The sequence below is a fragment of the Heterodontus francisci genome, chromosome 1 (assembly GCF_036365525.1).
Source record: "Heterodontus francisci isolate sHetFra1 chromosome 1, sHetFra1.hap1, whole genome shotgun sequence".
In the NCBI taxonomy this organism is placed as follows: domain Eukaryota; kingdom Metazoa; phylum Chordata; class Chondrichthyes; order Heterodontiformes; family Heterodontidae; genus Heterodontus; species Heterodontus francisci.
In genome coordinates, this window is record NC_090371.1 from 251,497,167 (window position 1) to 251,518,413 (window position 21,247).

Sequence of the window (21,247 nt, forward strand, 5' to 3'; positions counted from 1 at the left end):
CCATCTCTGACCCTATTTGTTGGTGCACTCTTATGTTTGTCCACTCTGTCCTGTCAGATCACACTCTGGTTATCATTGCTTATATCGATACCCTACACTATTGACTTGTACTTTCTCTTTAACTTTCTAAATTTCCCCCATCCCCATCCCCCAATATTTTTTTTTAAATCTTTCAGATGTGAGCATCGCTGGAAATGCCAGTATTTGTTCCCCATGCCTGGTTGCCCTTGAGAACTAAATGGTGAGCCACCTTCTTGAACTATTTAGTTTAAAACCCTCTCTACAACCCCAGTTATTTGATTCAGCAGGACACTGGTCCCAGCGTGGTTCAAGTGAAGCCCATCCCAACAATACAGCTCGCTCTTTGCTCAGTACTAATGCCAGATCCCCATGAATTAAAACCCATTTAGAACCATAGAACCATAGAAATATTATGGCACAGAAGGAGGCCATTTAGCCCGTCATGTCCGTGCCGGCTGGAAAAAAAACTAGCTGCCCAATCTAATCCCACCTTCCAGCACCTGATCCATAACCTTGCAGGTTACAGCACTTCAGGTGCATGTCCAGGTACCTTTACAAGGTGCCTACACCACCATTCCAGACACCCACCACCCTCTGGTGAAAAAGTTTTTCCTCATGTCCCTTCTAATCCTTCTACCAATCACCTTAAATCTGTGCCCCCGGTAATTGACCACTCTGCTAGGGGAAACAGGTCCCTCCCGTCTACTTTCTCTAGGCCCCTCATAATTTTGTACACCTCAATTAAGTCACCCCTCAGCCTCCTCTGTTCTCAGGAAAACAACCCTAACCTATACAATTTTTCCTCATAGCTGCAACTTTCAAGCCCTGGCAACATTCTTGTAAATCTCCTCCGTACTCTCTCCAGAGCAATTATGTCCTTCCTGTAATGTGGTGACCAGAACTGTACGCAATACTCCAGCTGAGACCTAACCAGTGTTTTATAAAGTTCCAGAATTACATCCCTGCTTTTGTATTCTATACCTTGGCCAATAAAGGAAAGCATTCCATATGCTTTCTTCACCACTCTATCTACCTGTCCTGCCACCTTCAGGGACCTGTGAACATGCACTCCAAGGTCTCTCACCTCTTCTACCCCTCTCAATATCCTCCCATTTATTGTGTATTCCCTCGCTTTATTTGCCCTCTCCAAATGCATTACCTCACTGGATTGAGTTCCATTTGCCACTTTTCCACCCACTCAACCAAACAATTGATATAATTCTGGAGTCTACAGCTATCCTCTTCACTATCTACTGTATGGCCAATTTTTGTGTTATCAGCAAATTTCCCAATCATGCCTCGCACATTTAAATCCAAATCATTAATTATATACCACAAACAGCAAGGGTCCCTGTGGAAAGCCACTGGAAACAGCTTTCCATTCACAAAAACATCTGTTGACTACAACCTTTTGTTTGCTAATTGCCAATTCTGTATCCCAAGGACTTTCATTTTACTAACCAGTCTGCCATGCAGGACCTTGTCAAATGCCTTACTAAAATCCATGAGACCACATCCACTGCACTATCCTCATCAATCCTCCTTGTTACTTCCTCAAAACACTCAATTAAGTCAGTAAGACATGACCTTCGCCTAACAAGTCCATGTTGACTATCCCTGATTAATCCATGCCTTTCTAAGTGACACTTTATCCTGTCCCTCAGAATTGATTTGAACAATTTACCCACCACCGAGATCAGACTGACCAGCCTATAATTATTTGGCCTATCCCCCGCACCCTTTTTAAACAATGATACAACATTCACAGACCTCCAATCATCTGGTCACCTCGCCGGTATCTAGTGAGGATTTGAAGATGATAAAAATGACTTCTGCCACACCAATCATTGAGCCACTAATTCAACTCTCTGATCTTATTTACCCTATGCTAATTTGCTTCTGGCTCAAGTAGTATTCCAGCAATTATTAACTTTGTGATTCTGCTTAAACAAATTTAGCCCCTGGCTGCTTATATACTCCCTTAGCAGAACCTCTTTCGTACTCCTGCCTATGTTATTGGTAACCACATGGACCACAACAACTGGATCCTTCACTCCCACTCCAAGTTCCTGTCTGGCCCTAAGGAGATGGCCTTAACTCCGGCACCAAGCAGGCAACACATCCTTCGGGACTCACGCTCTCGGCTGCAGAGAACAAACTGACCACAGCACTGTGGTACAGGGGGCCATTCAAGTTTGGGGAATGAAAAGGAATATTAGTAAGGGACAGTATAGATTCAGAAAAGATTCACGAGAATGGTTCCAGGAATGAGGGGCTTCAGTTACGTGGATAGATTGGAGAAGTTGAGGCTGTTCTCCTTAGAGGAGAAAAGGTTGAGAGGAGATTTGATAAAGGTGTTCAAAATCATGAGGGTTCTGGACAGAGTAGATAGGGAGAAACTGTTCCCATTAGCAGAAGGGTCGAGAACCAGAGGACATCGATTTAAGGTGAATGGCAAAAGAACGAAAGGTGACATGAGGAAAAACTTTTTTATGCAGCAAGTGATTAGGATCTGGAATGCATTGCCTGAAAGTGTGGTGGAGGCAGATTCAATCATGGCTTTCAAAAGGGAATTGGATAATTATCTGAAGAGAAAAAAATTGCAGAGCTACAGGGAAAAGGCAGGGAGTGGGACTAGTTGAACAGCTGTTGCAGAGAGTTGGCAGAGGGCCAATTGCCTCCTTTTGTGCTGCAACCATTCGATGAGTCTATGATTCTACAGTCAGAATAATAGCATAAAGAGTGCAAGTTCACATTAGTTCAGTGATTTCTGATTGATTTCCATCTGTGAGGACTGCAACAGGACACCTCGTGGAGGAGCAGGGAATCACTGACAACAGCTTCTAGATTTCCATGTTTAACTGCACATGTGTGGACACCAGCAGTTGCTGTCAATTTCACAGAGTAATGAAGGCAAAGACTGACGGTTTGTTTGTGATTACAACCCCAAAATCTAGGCCTTCATGTCTGAACATCATAGTACTGAAGATCGACTGGATGAAAGCATTATATGAGTGCCCATACAAAACCAATTCTTGTTGCAGTCCTTTCCTTTGCTTGATTAAATTCAGATTCCACACAGTGTTTAGATCATAAATTATTTAATATATTGCCTACATTAACAGGAACCTATGCGGTAATGGAGTATAACTGAAAAAAATACCTGCAGCCAAGTATGGCACAACCCAGTGTTCATAAAACGATCGCATTTTTTTGCCATTAAATATAGAGTGGTAAATGTTACTTAACCCTATTGATAAATAGGGAGCAGCAATAATAACTTATTGTGGAATAATGCAAGGCAATCTGGGAAATTAATGCTTGCTGGAGGGATTGTAACTACACTGGGGAATAGATGGCATGCCAAATTATTCTCAATAAATGTCCGGTCATTATCACCATTTCCCATAGTCAGGGGGTGCTGTCAACAGGCAGAAAAATGCCTGGAGCCCATACTTTCAATTGGAGAATATTCCTGTTCCAAATAACTCTCATTAGAGAGTTGTCAGCATTCGATTCTAGTGTTGAGAGCATTCCTACAAAATTGTAAACAGTAACTCAAGTACACTATTTTTTTAAAAGAGAGGTTTTTTTAAATAAAATGCGAATGGATATTTTATAAATGAATTATGACATTACACAGATGTAAGTTGGCCTATACCTGCTGAAAGTACTCAGTAACGTGTCCAGTTCCTGATTAAGAGAGAAGGTCTCAAGAAGGAACTCCCAAAGGATGAAGTAAATTGCTCTAATGCTATCAGAAAGTTATAACAAGAGTATAGCGAAGCTCTGTTACCCTTAGATTCCTGGTACATCCTTGATACCTCAAATCTCCCTGGGCTAGATTTTCACTTGAGGTACCAAATGAGACTATGTACTCTTTTTCTATTTGCCAGTGACTCTCACAAACCTACCATTTTCTAGTGCTATGACATCGCCTCGTCCTGCTTACTGCTTGCTGCATGTCACTTTCATCATGCAAACATCAACCTATCACACACAAATTAGAAAGCTTTTGATGAAACCACACACTAGTAAGATTCCCTTTTTTCTGCAAGGAAAGATGTATGAAAACATCAAATTGCTATGTTATTTTGCTAAGTAATACATGTGCACATACCCTTTCAGTGTTAGGTATGCAGACTGAAAAATACCATTGTTTCTGAGCTGGGGTGTTTGAGACCCCTTCTGGGCAGTTGTGTCAGCACAGAACAAACATTAAATGGGGTTTTATTGTGCAAACAGGAACCCTCATTATAGTTTAGGAAAGGGAAATGTTTTATTTTAGTATGCAATATGTTTAAATGCAATTACAAAATATACTAATAGCTCAATTTACACAATTTGGATAATAAAGTGAACATTATTTTATTCCTTTAAACCAAAAGACCGCAATATGCTAATACTCACTATCACAACACCAACAAGTTTCATTTAAATAGAGCCATTAATGTAGGAAAATGTCCACAGATGATTCACTGAAGTATAATCAGACAAAAATCGAGGCCGAGCCAGAGAAGGAGATTCTAGGAGAGGCGACTAAATCCTTAGTTAAAGAGGTAGGTTTTAAAGGATGGTCTTAAAGGATGAGGGAGTTTAGGGAAAGTATTAAGGTCTAGACAGCTAAAGGCACAAGCGCTAATGGTGCAACTAAAGGAAGGGAGATGTGCAAGAGACCAGAGCAAAGGGAAAGCAGAGCTCACAGAGACTTGTAGGGCTAGAGGAGTATACAAAGATTGAAAACGGCGATACCTTGAACCCAAAAATGAGAATTTACAATATGAGGCATGGGAGTACCGAGATCCAATGGAGGTCCATGAAAACAGGGGTAATGGCAAAGGACTTGGTGTAGAATAGGATACCGGCACCAGAATTTACAACGAATTTAAGATTATGAGAATGGAGGATAGGAAGCTGGCCAGGAGAGATTTGGAATAATTAAGTCTGGAGGTGACAAATGGCTGAGTAATTTAGCAATATATAGGCTGATCAAGGGGCAGAAACAGCCAATGTTTTGGAGGTAGGTCTGGGTGTTTTTTTGTGATGGAGAGAATATGCACAGGAAGCTCAGTATGGGGTCAATAGGACTCCATGGTTGCAGTATAGTTCAACCTGCGACTATGACTGAGCAGTGGAAAGGAATTCGCCGTGAGGATATGAAGTTTGCAGCCGGTGTTGAAAGCAATAGCTTTATTCTTCCCAATGTTTAACTGAGGAAACTGTAGTTTATCCAGGAGTGAATGCTGGACAAGCTGTCTGACAACACAGACACTGGAGTGTTTGAGAGCGGTATGGAGGGGTAGAGCTGGGTGTTGTCAGTGTACATGTGAAATCTGATCCAATGGGCTGGATTTTCCAGTGACAAGGGCCCTGAAGGAAGGTGCATTGGTCCTCCTTCGGACCCCCATTCAATTCCACGCCAGGCAAGCAATTAACTGCTGGCTATTGGGGATGCCGTCTCTTTAAGGGATGAGTTCCTGCCTCCAGAGCTGCCAGCCAATCTGAAGGCTGGCAGCTCTGCAATACTCCAGCGCCACTAGGAGCAGTGGTCACAGCCAGTACTGCAGAAAGCCTTGCAGTACCAAAGAGAGGAGAAGACCATGGGAGAGGTAAGTGGGGTCAGTGTTGCTGGGGCCAATGAGGCAGGCCCCAGCGATGGGGTGGGGGGAGTGGTGAGGGTGTGGGGGTCTTCCTGGGGAGGAGGCAGCGGTGGGATTGCCTCCAAAGGAGGGACCCCACCGAACCCGCTAGGAGGCCATTAATTGGCTACTTATGGGCCTCAATTGGCAGGAAGGCGACAGGCTCTTCACCCCTGCCTTCCCACACAATTTTATGGGCCTCCCCCACGTCCATTCCCATCCCTAAGTGACCCATAAAATTCAGCCCAATGTCTTTGGTTGATGTTGCCAAGGGGCAGCAGAGATGAGAGAGAGGGGGCAGCCATGTGGGACTCCTGTGGTCGTGATGCAGGGGCAGAAATAGAAACTATTGCTGAATGTATTCTCGATATGATTTGATATGGAAGAGTTCAACGAAACAAGACCAGTCTCACTGAGCTGGAAACGGAGTAGAGGCATTGAACAAGGGTGGTATGGTTGACTGGGTCAAAGGTTGTAGAATTTGGAGAGGACAAGGAGGGTTAGGATGCCATGATCAGAGTCACAGAGGATGTCATTTGTGACTTCAATTAGAACTGTCTCAGTGCTGTAGTGGGGTGGGAGAGACCTGATTGGAGAGATAGAAAGATGGAGTTGTGGGAAAGATGGGGAAATTACTGTTGCAATATCAGTCAGTGTGGTGTCATTTACACATTTTAGGTATATTATATATGAATATGATTTAATATAAATTCTTAAGTGGAAGGCGATCTTGCATCATTCAAACACCTAAGCTGGTTCTCTACAGAAAAATAAAACAAGTTAGTTCCTCATTTTTTTATTAAAATAGCTTGCTGTTGTCATGCTAGGCCCCCACCTGCCAAGAATGAGGCACATTACTTTTGTCATGAACATTGATTTTAAACTGTTACTGAAGTGAAGAAAGGACTTGTTAAACAGATCAGCCGTGGTTGGAAAAGTCATTGGCATATTAACAGACGGTGCTTGGAAGAACAAAGGACCATTCCCTGACACATTCAACCCACAATGGACCTTGATCACTTGGTATTGTGTGTAAAGGGAACATTCCAGAGACTGCTAAGGTGATACAATCCAAGACGTGGTCAGATCAGTTAGTCACATGACTAACCTGCTTGGCAACCTGGGTTTTTCTGAATTATACAAACAGCTTGAACTCAGAATGTCTGTTTGCTCCTGGACTGAGAAGATCTCTCCTGTCTGCTCCCATCTCTTTCTCACAAGACTCTGAATCTATTGAAGACACATGAACCCCAAGAGAGAAAAGTCTCCAACAGCAAACAAGGTTTAAGAAGAATACTGGGCCCCAACAAAAAGAAAGATCTGCCTACAATCGAGGACTTTACTGTGAGCTCGAAGAACCGGAACAAAAACTCTTCAGATGTTGCCTCAAACTTTTCCACTTTATTTTTCTGCTGCTCTTTTCTGTCTCTATTTGCATGTGTGTATCGTGTATGCATGCCAGCGTGGGTGCGTCGTGTATCCGCAGGCGTCAACCGAATTAGAGTTTAAGTTCAAGTTAATAAATTTCAACTTTTCTTCTTTAAATCTAAGAAAAACAGTTTGTGCTGGTTTCTTTGCCTTATAATTGAAAAATGGTGAACAAGGATTCACCAAGAGGGAGCTAAAAACAGTGTGTTTAAAATTAAACCCTGTTACAGTAAGACCAGGTGAAGGCTGAGAGGGACCCCTAGACACCTTTCACAACTGGTCATAACACTGCACAACACAAAATGAATCCTCCAAACCCTCTCTATGGAGCACTTTCAATTTAATGAACGTTCTGATATACATTCTATTATTTCATTCTTTGGTTGCTAATTGAATTAATTCATGTATAATGGCTTGCCTGCTACCGTGGACTAATGGATCACCTGTGACACTGCCCACAGTGAATCAAACATTGCACTGTTGTAAAGCCTGAAGATTTTAAAGCCTGACAGCAACCATCTCTGCTGCTCCAAGCAGATCGAGATGCACACGCCCCACATTGAAATTCTTTGTACGATGTTCCCAAATTCTTTACTCAAAACTCTCTCTCTCTCTACCCCAACAACAGGACATTTGTCCCTCATTCTTCCCAAACCCGGTCAAAAGAGAATCTTTACCTGTCCTTCCTGTCCCAAAATAGTTACTCTATTTTTACTTCCAATCCAATGAAAAGGTCTGATTGTCCAGCAGGCTGTCAATTTCACGTTTCCCCCCCTTTCTCCCATCCTTTGCCATTGAGATCAGGGTCAGGAACTAGATGGGACAAAATCCAGAATATGGATTGTGCATGCTTGAGGTCTATGGCTGCATAATGGCATCCAGAAGTTCCCCTGCTATAGAAAGCCATGTTAATTCTTAGGATTGTAGTTCAGGAGATACAAAAAATCCCTGTTGTTTGCTAAGGGGAGAATGTCTGAGGAGGGAGAGAGCAGGAACCCGAAACCAGATTCTTCTGAGGCCTGAAATGGTGCACGTTTGGAGATTTGGAGTATATTTCTAGGTAGATTTCTGCACTTTTATGTGTTTGTTCTATGATAATTGTTGTTTTTAGGTATTAAAATGGGTACTTGAGAAACGGTCATGGTGACTATCTCACAGAATTCTTTTGCAGCACTGAGAGAAGATTTTATTGGTGAATGAAGTGGAATTTAACATTAGGCAGTCAAGATGATTGGTGAATAAAGAAAAAAGAAAATAATCAATTTGAAAAGAAGGAAAGATAGAGACTTAAACATTTAACCAATGAAGAAACAGAAAAAATATTTTATTATTAAGATGTTAGCCCTGACGTTCCACAGGCATGCTCCTGATATCCTGCCACAAGTTCTGCGGGAGATCAGCTTAATTCCCTTAAAAAAAAAGGCTAATTGTGTTGTTTCTTTGAGGGTTCTCCCAATTTCCCGCCAAAGTTGTGGCAGGAGTTTAGAAGAAACTCCATGCTAATTCAGGGCCTTCGCACAGCATGAATAGTGACATTATGTTGATATTGACAGCGTCTCCCTAAATCAAGTGCAATCAAAAATGTAACTTTTCAAAGATCACCCACTGCTTAGCCATTCAACTGCTGGCAAAACCACTCCAATTCCTGCTCCATGGGCCATGGGTTTTCTTTGGAAAGATTTCACCGGAGCTGCAAGAGACCATTTGTTATTATTAGTTTTAAGATTAATCCAACTATCCAAATATTTTATACAGATGTGTCATTAAGCCTATACCTGTCATGAATGCTATTTGTTGAATCCACCTGAGAAGCACAATACATGAACAACAACACGAAAAACGTTTTTTTTAAAGAATAGATGAAATGTAATGTAAAGTAGTAATAAACTGTAAAGGCCTGCTCAGGTCAGGGGTAAAAAACCTGACCCAAACCCGACAGGACCACATTGGACCCGTGCCTGACCGGCCTGAGTCCCTCCAATTTTTCCCATGCCCTACCCAACCCGAGCCCAAGCCCGACTCAACCTGACCCGAGTCCGACCCGACCACTGGAATGTTCCCTCTACTTACATTGCGACTTCCAATCTTCAGGAAGCTGCAGCATGAGCGTGATGACATCATAGAGACGCTCACTCGCTCACTGCGCAGACTCAGCGTTTCCTTCTTTGACCTCCCGCATTCCCAGCTCAGGTAGGTTTTTTACTTTTAACTCTTCTTGCTGTGTGAGTCCGACCTGGACCCGGCCCGAGCCCGAAAGCCGGACTCGGAAGAGCAACCCGACCCAACCCAAACACGAGACACGTCGTCGGGTCCCTTCAGGTTCGGGTCGGGGAGCAGGCCTTTAATAAACTGTGCAACGAACTAAACATAAGAGGTACAGTTTGTGGCAGATCCAGCTCAGGGCTTAATGGCCATGAGCCAAGGGACATTCCAGGTCTTAAGAGGCTCCCTCTGATCCACAGTAGATAGCCACCTCACCCACTCCTACCAAGGAAACTGTTTTTTTAATCATGTGCCAGTATTTGCACACTGCCTTAGAGCCATGCATACCATGTAGAGTCATTAATATACCAATTCATTCTTATCCTTATTTTTCTTTAATCTGGGACTTCACTTTTGCTTGTTCCCTTTTCAGAAGGGGTCTCCTCTCTTCTTTCCACTGTTTACCAGCTCTACCATTACAACAATCACATCTGCAATTTTTCTCAATAAGTGCATCAATATCACATAAAGTTGGCCATTGATTGGCTGAAAGCCCAGTTTCTCAGTCAATCAAACTTTAGGTTTTACCTGCTTGTGCCAATAAAGCAAAAGGTTAATCTCTGGCCTGAGATTTCTTTACCCCCGAAAAAGAAGCGCAAATACAGAACGAGATAACCTGTTAGCAGCACAGCTGCAGAATTTCGGCCAGTCCAGCTATTTCATTGGCAGCATTGCAAAGGTCAAAGTAATTTTAACATATCAACATTTGATCATAGAGAAGGATAATAAAGTACTATAGCTGAATGACTCATAGGAGATCCTGATTTATCCAAATAAGATGAGACATCTGTGAATGAACCATCACATCATCCCGCACAGCATATGCCATGGACTAAATTTTAAATAGATAACTGATCCGACCACTGCTTCCAATGTAATCAGTGGTTTCCAACTGGAGTCCAGAAACCTGGGAGTGTTTATTTGAGGTTCTTGGCATGGGAGGGGGAGGGTGGGAGAGGCACAAGGTCATAATGTGAAATCTGGCTTTCTATCAATGTGTCCTTAGTTCCAATAGAGCTATTGCTTGAACTTATATGTGGCAGAGAAGCATGGCTTTCATTCAAAGCATCAGCCAATGTATCTGGTTACTCTGCTAAACAATCACTCACTGTTGAAGAAGGAGTGGTTAAACATCGGAGCCCATCACTTCTATCTACTTGTGGCATTCTCTGCTTTACCATACAGAAAGGCAAAACATCACACTCAGTTTTTTTGTCAAAAATGAGCTCTGAATTGCTTTGTTAACAGTTGTATCAACACATTGCACAAGCACAGAATGCTGGTGTGTCAAACAAGCTTTTGAGAATTCTGTATTATTCCTCTATTTCTCAACAAACCACTAGCAATAAAACTCTTCTTCAGTGATAAGACTGTGTACCCTTGTGTCATTAACAGAGCCAATCTCATCCAATGTTTGCATATGTGGCTGTAAGCTTGACTTCCCATGGAGCATAACAGATGCAGGCTGCAGTAGGTCCAATTCAGGACTTTGCTGCAATGAGGCAAAAGCCAAGTCAGTCCCCAGAGATTTGGTCCTGACATACAGCAACTAGCCTGCTTGCCCCCTTCTGCCACTCAAGGAACAGTAATGTGAAGCACTAGATTAATTCACACACTGGCACCAGGGGAAGAGTCATTGTAAGAAGCTTTGGCCACATACATGCATTGTGGGTTTTAAACAAAATTACTGTAGCACTAAAGTTGTTGTGTATACATATTGCGGATAATTTTAACATTTGGTGTTCACGTAAATGGGACAATATCAGAGCCACCAAGAGACCTGACTTTCTTGGTGAAAGAGTAGTAGCATGGAAAATTTCCTTAAAATAAAGGCATCATGGCCACTCTCAGAGAAGCAAGCATTCACTTAACGATAGTGCGCTGTGGTGACAAATATATACACATTGAGAAAGTTTCATGTTTTCCTCTAGTCTAACCATTTATCAAGCCAGCACTTATGGTCATGTCGGGACCATCTATGACTTCTTGAATCCCGACATTCAGCAAATGATTAGATTAGATTAGATTAGAGATACAGCACTGAAACAGGCCCTTCGGCCCACCGAGTCTGTGCCGACCATCAACCACCCATTTATACTAATCCTACACTAATCCCATATTCCTACCAAACATCCCCACCTCTCCCTATATTCCCCTACCACCTACCTATACTCGTGACAATTTATAATGGTCAATTTACCTACCAACCTGCAAGTCTTTTGGAGGAAACCGGAGCACCCGGAGAAAACCCACGCAGACACAGGGAGAACTTGCAAACTCCACACAGGCAGTACCCAGAATCGAAACTGGGTCCCTGGAGCTGTGAGGCTGCAGTGCTAACCACTGCGCCACTGTGCCGCCCTAAATGTGCAGTGCTCAGCCAGTTGTCCATGGCAAAGCCATAGAGAACAGTGCTTGCTTGGGATATCTGCACAACTTATGTTACAGATGACCCCAATGACAGTCTGGAATGAGGCGAAGGTATTGGAGCTACACACAGTGGCAACCTTTACAATCACTGGCAGAGCAGTGTATTTGAACTGCTGGTCAGCTTTTAGCATGTGGCATAACCTCTGTGATTAGCAAAGGCTTACTTTGGAAAGCAGAGCTCCCAGCAGGCAGAGTCTCTTGGTAAAATGCAGCAGGTCTTTTCTGATTATCCTGAGATACAAATATTGGTGGTTGGTGTCATGTGACTGTAATGCAACCTCACCAATCCGGCCTCCATATGTTTCTCCACTTCCTCAAGTAACAAAACTAGAGGTGAATCCTCAATGAAAAGCTTTCTTTGTCAGATCTGAAAAGGCAGGTGTTAAAGGCAGCTCCTCAACAAATGGCATAAAGTCAGGTAACAAATCAGAGAGAGCAAAAGCAAAAACAATAACAATAACTTAATGCAGTTTTAATAATTGAAAAAGTTTGCGTCTTTAAGATTACTTCTGATTTCAGTGTGGTTCCTGGAAACCCTGGAAGCTAGTTTTAATCGGCATGAATAAGACGAGGCATAAATGTAGCAGAAATGGGGTATTTGATGTAATAATGGCACTACCACCTCAGACAAAAGGTAGATGAGGCGGAGTGGCCGGGGCCAGTCCGGAAGGCCTCAGTGAGTGTGGGCTGGGAGGTGGTCTTGCAGTACGGGGGAGAACAAAGAACAAAGAACAAAGAAAATTACAGCACAGGAACAGACCCTTCGGCCCTCCAAGCCTGCGCTGATCCAGATCCTCTATCTAAACATGTCACCTATTTTCTAAGGGTCTGTATCTCTTTGCTTCTTGACCATTCATGTATCTGTCTAGATACATCTTAAAAGACGCTATCGTACCCGCGTCTACCACCTCCGCTGGCAACGCATTCCAGGCACCCACCACCCTCTGCATATCTTTCCACGCATATCCCACCTAAACTTTTCCCCTCTCACTTTGAACTCGTGACCCCTAGTAATTGAATACCCCACTCTGGGAAAAAGCCTCTTGCTATCCACCCTGTCTATACCTCTCATGATTTTGTACACCTCAATCAGGTCCCCCCTCAACCTCCATCTTTCTAATGAAAATAATCCTAATCTACTCAACCTCTCTTCATAGCTAGCGCCCTCCATACCAGGCAACATCCTGGTGAACCTCCTCTGCACCCTCTCCAAAGCATCTACATCCTTTTGGTAATGTGGCGACCAGAACTGCACGCAGTATTCCAAATGTGGCCGAATCAAAGTCCTATACAACTGTAACATGACCTGCCAACTCTTGTACTCAATACCCCGTCCGATGAAGGAAAGCATGCCGTATGCCTTCTTGACCACTCTATTGACCTGCGTTGCCACCTTCAGGGAACAATGGACCTGAACACCCAAACCTCTCTGTACATCAATTTTCCCCAGGACTTTTCCATTTACTGTATAGTTCACTCTTGAATTGGATCTTCCAAAATGCATCACCTCGCATTTGCCCTGATTGAACTCCATCTGCCATTTCTCTGCCCAACTCTCCAATCTATCTATATTCTGCTGTATTCTCTGACAGTCCCCTTCACTATCTGCTACTCCACCAATCGTAGTGTTGTCTGCAAACTTGCTAATCAGACCACCTATACCTTCCTCCAAATCATTTATGTATATCACAAACAACAGTGGTCCCAGCACGGATCCCTGTGGAACACCACTGGTCAGACGTCTCCATTTTGAGAAACTCCCTTCCACTACTACTCTCTGTCTCCTGTTGCCCAGCCAGTTCTTTATCCATCTAGCTAGTACACCCTGGACCCCATGCGACTTCACTTTCTCCATCAGCCGACCATGGGGAACCTTATCAAACGCCTTACTGAAGTCCATGTATATGACATCTACAGCCCTTCCCTCATCAATCAACTTTGTCACTTCCTCAAAGAATTCTATTAAGTTGGTAAGACATGACCTTCCCTGCACAAAACCATGTTGCCAATCACTGATAAGCTCATTTTCTTCCAAATGGGAATAGATCCTATCCCTCAGTATCTTCTCCAGCAGCTTCCCTACCACTGACGTCAGGCTCACCGGTCTATAATTACCTGGATTTTCCCTGCTACCCTTCTTAAACAAGGGGACAACATTAGCAATTCTCCAGTCCTCCGGGACCTCACCCGTGTTTAAGGATGCTGCAAAGATATCTGTTAAGGCCCCAGCTATTTCCTCTCTCGCTTCCCTCAGTAACCTGGGATAGATCCCATCCGGACCTGGGGACTTGTCCACCTTAATGCCTTTTAGAATACCCAACACTTCCTCCCTCCTTATGCCGACTTGACCTAGAGTAATCAAACATCTGTCCCTAACCTCAACATCCGTCATGTCCCTCTCCTCGGTGAATACCGATGCAAAGTACTCGTTTAAAATCTCACCCATTTTCTCTGACTCCACACGTAACTTTCCTCCTTTGACCTTGAGTGGGCCAATCCTTTCTCTAGTTACCCTCTTGCTCCTTATGTATGAATAAAAGGCTTTGGGATTTTCCTTAACCCTGTTTACTAAAGATATTTCATGACCCCTTTTAGCCCTCTTAATTCGTCGTTTCAGATTGGTCCCGATATTCTTTCCAAAGCTTCCTAGACCTTATGTATGCTTCCTTTTTCCTCTTAGCTCGTCTCACAATTTCACCTGTCATCCATGGTTCCCTAATCTTGCCATTTCTATCCCTCATTTTCACAGGAACATGTCTCTCCTGCACGTTAATCAACCTCTCTTTCAAAGCCTCCCACATATCAAATGTGGATTTCCCTTCAAACAGCTGCTCCCAATCTACATTCCCCAGCTCCTGCCGAATTTTGGTATAGTTGGCCTTCCCCCAATTTAGCACTCTTCCTTTAGGACCACTCTCGTCTTTGTCCATGAGTATTCTAAAACTTACGGAATTGTGATCACTATTCCCAAAGTAGTCCCCTACTGAAACTTCAACCACCTGGCCGGGCTCATTCCCCAACACCAGGTCCAGTATGGCCCCTTCCCGAGTTGGACTATTTACATACTGCTCTAGAAAACCCTCCTGGATGCTCCTTACAAATTCTGCTCCATCTAGACCTCTAACACTAAGTGAATCCCAGTCAATGTTGGGAAAATTAAAATCTCCTATCACCACCACCCTGTTGCTCCTGCATCTTTCCATAATCTGTTTACATATTTGTACCTCTATCTCACGCTCGCTGTTGGGAGGCCTGTAGTACAGCCCCAACATTGTTACCGCACCCTTCCTATTTCTGAGTTCTGCCCATATTGCCTCACTGCTCGAGTCCTCCATAGTGCCCTCCTTCAGCACAGCTGTGATATCCTCTTTGACCAGTAATGCAACTCCTCCACCCCTTTTACCTCCCTCTCTATCCCGCCTGAAGCATCGATATCCTGGGATATTTAGTTGCCAATCATGCCCTTCCCTCAACCAAGTCTCAGTAATAGCAATAACATCATACTCCCAGGTACTAATCCAAGCCCTAAGTTCATCTGCCTTACCTACTACACTTCTCGCATTAAAACAAATGCACCTCAGACCGCCAGTCCCTTTGTGTACATCATCTGCTCCCTGCTTACTCTTTCCCTTAGTCACGCTGACTTCATTATCTAGTTCCTTACAGGCTTTAGTTACTACCTCCTTACTGTCCACTGACCTCCTCATTTGGTTCCCATCCCCCTGCCACATTAGTTTAAACCCTCCCCAACAGCGTTAGTAAAAGCACCCCCAAGGACATTGGTTCCAGTCCGGCCCAGGTGTAGACCGTCCAATTTGTAATAGTCCCCCCTCCCCCAGAACCGGTCCCAATGTCCCAAAAATCTGAACCCCTCCCTCCTGTACCATCTCTCAAGCCATGCATTCATCCTGACTATCGCGTGGCACTGGTAGCAATCCTGAGATTACTACCTCTGAGGTCCTACTTTTTAACTTGGCTCCTAACTCCCTAAATTCTGCTTGTAGGACCTCATCCCGTTTTTTACCTATTTCATTGGTGCCTATGTCCACAACGACAACTGGCTGTTCACCCTCCCCCTTCAGAATGTTCTGCAGCCGATCTGAGACATCCCTGACCCGTGCACCTGGGAGGCAACATACCATTCAGGAGTCTGGTTTTCGACCACAGAACCGCCTATCTACTCCCCTTACAATCGAATCCCCTATGACTATAGCCCTTCCACTCTTTTTCCCGCCCTTCCGAACAGCAGAGCCAGCCACGGTGCCATGAACCTGGCTACTGCTGCCTTCCCCTGGTGAGCCATCTCCCTCAACAGTATCCAAAACGGTATACCTGTTTTGGAGGGAGATGACCGCAGGGGACACCTGCATTGCCTTCCTGCTCTTTCTCTGCCTTTTGGTCACCCATTCCCGTTCTCCCTCAGCAATCCTAATCTGCGGTGTGACCAATTCGCTAAACGTGCTATCCACGACCTCCTCAGCATCGCGGATGCTCCAAAGTGAGTCCATCCGCAGCTCCAGAGCCGTCATGCGGTCTAACAAGAGCTGCAGCTGGACACACTTTCTGCACGTGAAGGAGACAGGGACATCAGCCGTGTCCCTGAGCTCCCACATTGAGCAAGAGGAGCATAACACGGGTCTGAGATCTCCTGTCATTTTTAATGTTCAGCCGCTGCCCAAATATATAGGACTTACTTACCCAGCTGCCACCTCGCTCTCCCTGTCGCCGCTGCAAAAAGAAGGGGGGCCTGGGGAGCAAGCTGGTTCATGATGGGGGTCCTCTGTGGGCCACAAATTGCCCATGGAGGCGGACCCCCCTTCCCCCAACAGGCCCGCAGGGAGGACACCTCATGTTACAGGGTGACTTCCCCGCATGGCGGAGGCTCCCCGCCACTGGTAAGATCCTAGCAGTGGCAGGAATGGGGCCTTAATTGGCTGTTAATAGGCTCGTTCAGGGCCTCAATTGGTCTCTGGGCGGGAAGGCTGTCTTCGGCCTAATCCGCCCTTGGGATGATCACTTGGCGACGGGCCCTGTACTCTGCCGCCGCCCCACCTCCCCCCGTCATGATACTCCCTGCGCCGTCCCCACCTCAAGGGGCTACACAAAATCCAGCCCGGAGCGTTGTCGTACAGCTCTCTGAGTTGTCTTCGGTTCCATCTGGAAATTGTGCCAATGGGTGGCTGGAACCCGTGCGATCTGGGCTGGTAGTACATCTTAGTAACCTCTGCAGGATACTAAGTCACGAATGCATGATTGAGGACTCTGACCTTCTGTCCTACTCACAATCGAGTTAATTCTTGTCCTGCTTGCCTGTCATACGATGCCTTCATCATTCCTTCCCCAGAAAGCTTAGAAAAATGATGACTGGCAACATCACCAGTCACCGACAATCCCTCTGGCTTCTGGGTACTTGCTGCAATGAACTGAAGCCTAAGGAGAGACTCCTGGTCATATTGCCTCTTCGTGTCAAGACTCACAGCCTTTATGTCGTCCTGTACATGGATCGACCTGATACACCCGATCTGGTTATTTTCTACCATCTTCGGTGCGTTACTGACTTTATGTATTGTGGCAATTTGTAGATTTTGGCCAATTGGAAGTCCTGCGACAGCTAGTCCAGTTGTGTCTACAAAGTAAAACATTTGTGGCAGCCATTTGGAGAACCATTGTAGGCAGTCAGCCTATCCATGGTGGGTCGTATCATAGATTCCCATTTCTTTAGGTCCATGTCCTTCAGTATACAGATGGGCAGAATATTTGCACTTGCTCAGTGTCAGTTTTCACTCTCAGCTTATGCTTGCTACTCTTCTGTGGACATATAATCCCAATCATGGCAAATGCTTCAGATTGTGTAATAGCATTGACATGTTGGTCCAAATTGATGATATGAAATGTTTGCTCGCTGTTTGCACAAGTGTAATACATCTGTATCCTCCTGGCAATCTGTCTCCCTGCTGACCTGATGTACCTGCTTGGGCTTTTGTTGTATGTTGGCATACTTTTTATTGCGTTTGCCATCCTGTCTTGTGAACGTTCACTCTGCATGTGATCTTCCACCATTCTCGTGTGCAGTATCTGAGCTTGGCCTTCTGCACTGCCTTGCCCAATGTCCTTGCATGCCACAAGCTTTGCACTGGTCCTGGTACACTGGACAACTGCGAATTGGGTGAGTCAGGCCACATTTGCCACAAGGCTTAGCAGACTACTGAGCCTTGGCTACCTTACCAATTGTTGTAGCCACCCCCAACTCTTGTAACTGTTGGCATTCAGCCATGATGGCTACAAATTTCCTTCCATCATCAAGTAGTGCATCTATGGTGTGCCCTTTCTTCTTTTCTAGCAGGTCTTTTTGAAAGGCCCCTACTGGGGTTGACGCAATTACTCGCTCTATATCCCATTCCGACAAGTGGATATCTGCAAAGTCACAATATTGAGCTTTGTTTCGGCACCCTGCAACAAACTGGTCAATGGACTCATCTTGCCTTTTCTGGTAGGTCATAGGCTCGAGCCTATGTACTCGGAAATTGACTTTCATCTTGAGTTACTACTCCAGGAATGTCCATAGCTTGCAAGGGTCTTTCTGAACCTCAGCTGACAATCCTGATGTCTTGATCCATTGCGAGCCATCATTGCCCAGTGCAATCTTAATTGTGATACCTTGTTTCTCAGGTTTGCTCACTTCTTGATCCAGGAAACATGGTTCAATTCGTTGTCAAAACAGTTTAAATTCAGAGACTATGCCCGACGCCTTCCAATCTATAACTGGATATCTGAAAGCCATGTTTTAATGGTCCTGCTTTTTATATTTTTAAAATTTATTTAATGGGATGTGGGCATCGCTGGCCAGGCCAGTATTTATTGCCCATTCCTAATTGCCCATGAGAAGGTGGTGATGTGCTGCCTTCTTGAACTGCTGCAGTCCATGTGGGGTAGGGACACCCACAGTGCTATTAGGAAGGGAGTTCCAGGATTTTGAGCCAGCGACAGTGAAGGAACGGCAATATAGTTCCAAGTCAGGATGGTATGCGGCTTGGAGGGGAACTTGCATGTGGTGGTGTTCCCATGCAGTGGACACTCCTACCAATATTGTCATGGAGAGATGCACCTGTGGCAAGCAGATTGGTGAGGATGAGTTCAAGTATGTTTTTCCCTCTTGTTTCCCTCATCACATACCACAGACCCAGTCTAGCAGCTATGTCCTTTAGGATTCGGCCAGATTGGTCAGTAGTGCTGGTACCGAACCACTCTTGGTAATGGACATTGAAGTCCCCCACGCACAGTACATTCTGTGCCCTTGCCACCCTCAGTGCTTTCTTCAAGTGGTATTCAACACGGAGGAGTACTGATTCATCAGCTGAGGGGGGGGCAGTAGGTGGTAATCAGCAGCAGGTTTCCTTGTCCATGTTTGACGTGATGCCATGAGACTTCATGGGGTCTGGAGTTGATGTTGAGGACTCCCATGGCAACTCCCTCCTGACTATATACCTCCATGCCACCGCCTCTGCTGGGTCTGTCCTGCCGGTGGGACAGGACATACCCAGGGATGGTGATGGTCATGTTTGGGACATTGTAAGGTATAATTTGGTGAGTTTGACTATATCAAGCTGTTGCTTGACTAGTCTGTGGGACAGCTCTCCCAACTTTTGCACAAGCCCCCAGATGTTAGTAAGGAGGGTTTTGCAGGGTCGACAGGGCTGGGTTTGCCGTTGTCATTTCCGGTGCCTAGGTCGATGCTGGGTAGTCCATCCGGTTTCATTCTTTATTGACTTTTTAGCAGTTAGGTACAACTGAATGGCTAGCTAGGCCATTTCAGAGGGCATTTGAAGAGTCAACCACATTGCTGTGGGTCTGGAGTCACATGTAGACCAGACCATGTAAGGACAGCAGATTTCCTTCCCTAAAGGATATTAGTGAACCAAATGGGTTTTTGCGACAATCGATAATGGTTTCATTAAACTAGCTTTTTAATTCCAGACTTTTCTATTAATTGAATTCAAATTCCACCTTCTGCCTTGGTGGGATTCAAACCCATGTCCCCAGAGGAATACCCTGGATCTCTGGGTTACTAGTCCAGTGACAATACCACTACGCCACAGCTTCCCCTATACCACTACACCACCACCTCCCCGAAAGGACTTTTGATAGGTTTTCTTTTTCACAGGAACACTTCTTTTATCATGTTTAGGCAGATTAGTTTTCTGCAGGCTTGCCCCTTTAAGAGAGACCACGTCTTGTCTTTTTTTGCACAGCTCAGTTTTTTTTAAACTGTGAGACAGTTTTGTTTACAGAGGCTGGTTCTTTTTTAAACTGTGAGTTTTTTTTAAACTGAGAGGGTTTATTTTCTCGATGGAGAGCACTGCAGCTTGTAATACCAGCAGCTGCCACAACCAGCCTTTTTCACCGTGCTGTGGACCCACAGCGGCACTGTTGAATTCTTCCTTCTCTTTTTGGCTTAGGCCCCACCCACAAGGCAAAAACAAAAGGGGAAAATTGAAACAGTTATGGCTTCAGCTACCGTCCTTCAAATTTTTCAACCCACTGCAAGATTAGTAGAAAGCTCCCATTTCCTGGCAAATTGTCTACTGTATTCACAGAGTTTCAACACTCTCAGGATGTTGTCTGCAGTCCTAACTCACTGCACTGTTGTGGGGTCTTCTGCCAGCTGCACTCCTGGTAAGCAACCTGCTGTTCCTTGTTATCTGTCAGTGTGTTCTTCAGAAAGAAAAATTAAACATTGCCACAATGTAATATTTGGTGGTGTTCAGAAAAAATATATAACCCAAGCATTGCCACCATGTAAATTACTTGTTCCTTTGATATGTGAACTATTGCAAGACTCACAGGACTGCAAGCAATATCCACAGAAAATGTGTTTTTTTATTGTAGCCTAACTAGAACACATATACATATATATATATATATCTACAAACAGTTACTGCATGAGTCACATCTAAACACATCTCACTCTATCAGGCTACTCACAACTCCCTGATCATGTGTGACATGACATCACTTCCTCCGGCGACCTTCACTGACAACTTCGCAAGGTGGTCCGCTTTTAAGGTGGTCCCACACAAGATGTAGTCGAGATGACATGTAGAAAATTGTCCTCTCTGTTGATGGTGACTTGTCAATGGTCCAATGGCACTGATTCTCCATCAATTCATCTCGCATGCTAATATGGCACTTTAGGGAAGATATGTGCATCTGTGATTTCAGAATCATCTAATCATTTAACCAGCCATGTGTGTCTGTGAACCATCTCTAAATAGGTAGGTTATTCGTACCTTGTTTGGCATTTGAGGGTTTTTTTTCTCACTCCTGCAAGTTTCTTCACACTGTTAATTATTTTGCAACAACGTTCATGAAAATAATTATGGAAAACAAAAATAAGATTTTTTCTATGTTTTAAGAATGTGAAACTGTAACAATCATATAGACTGCATCATTCTGTATTGCTTTCATTA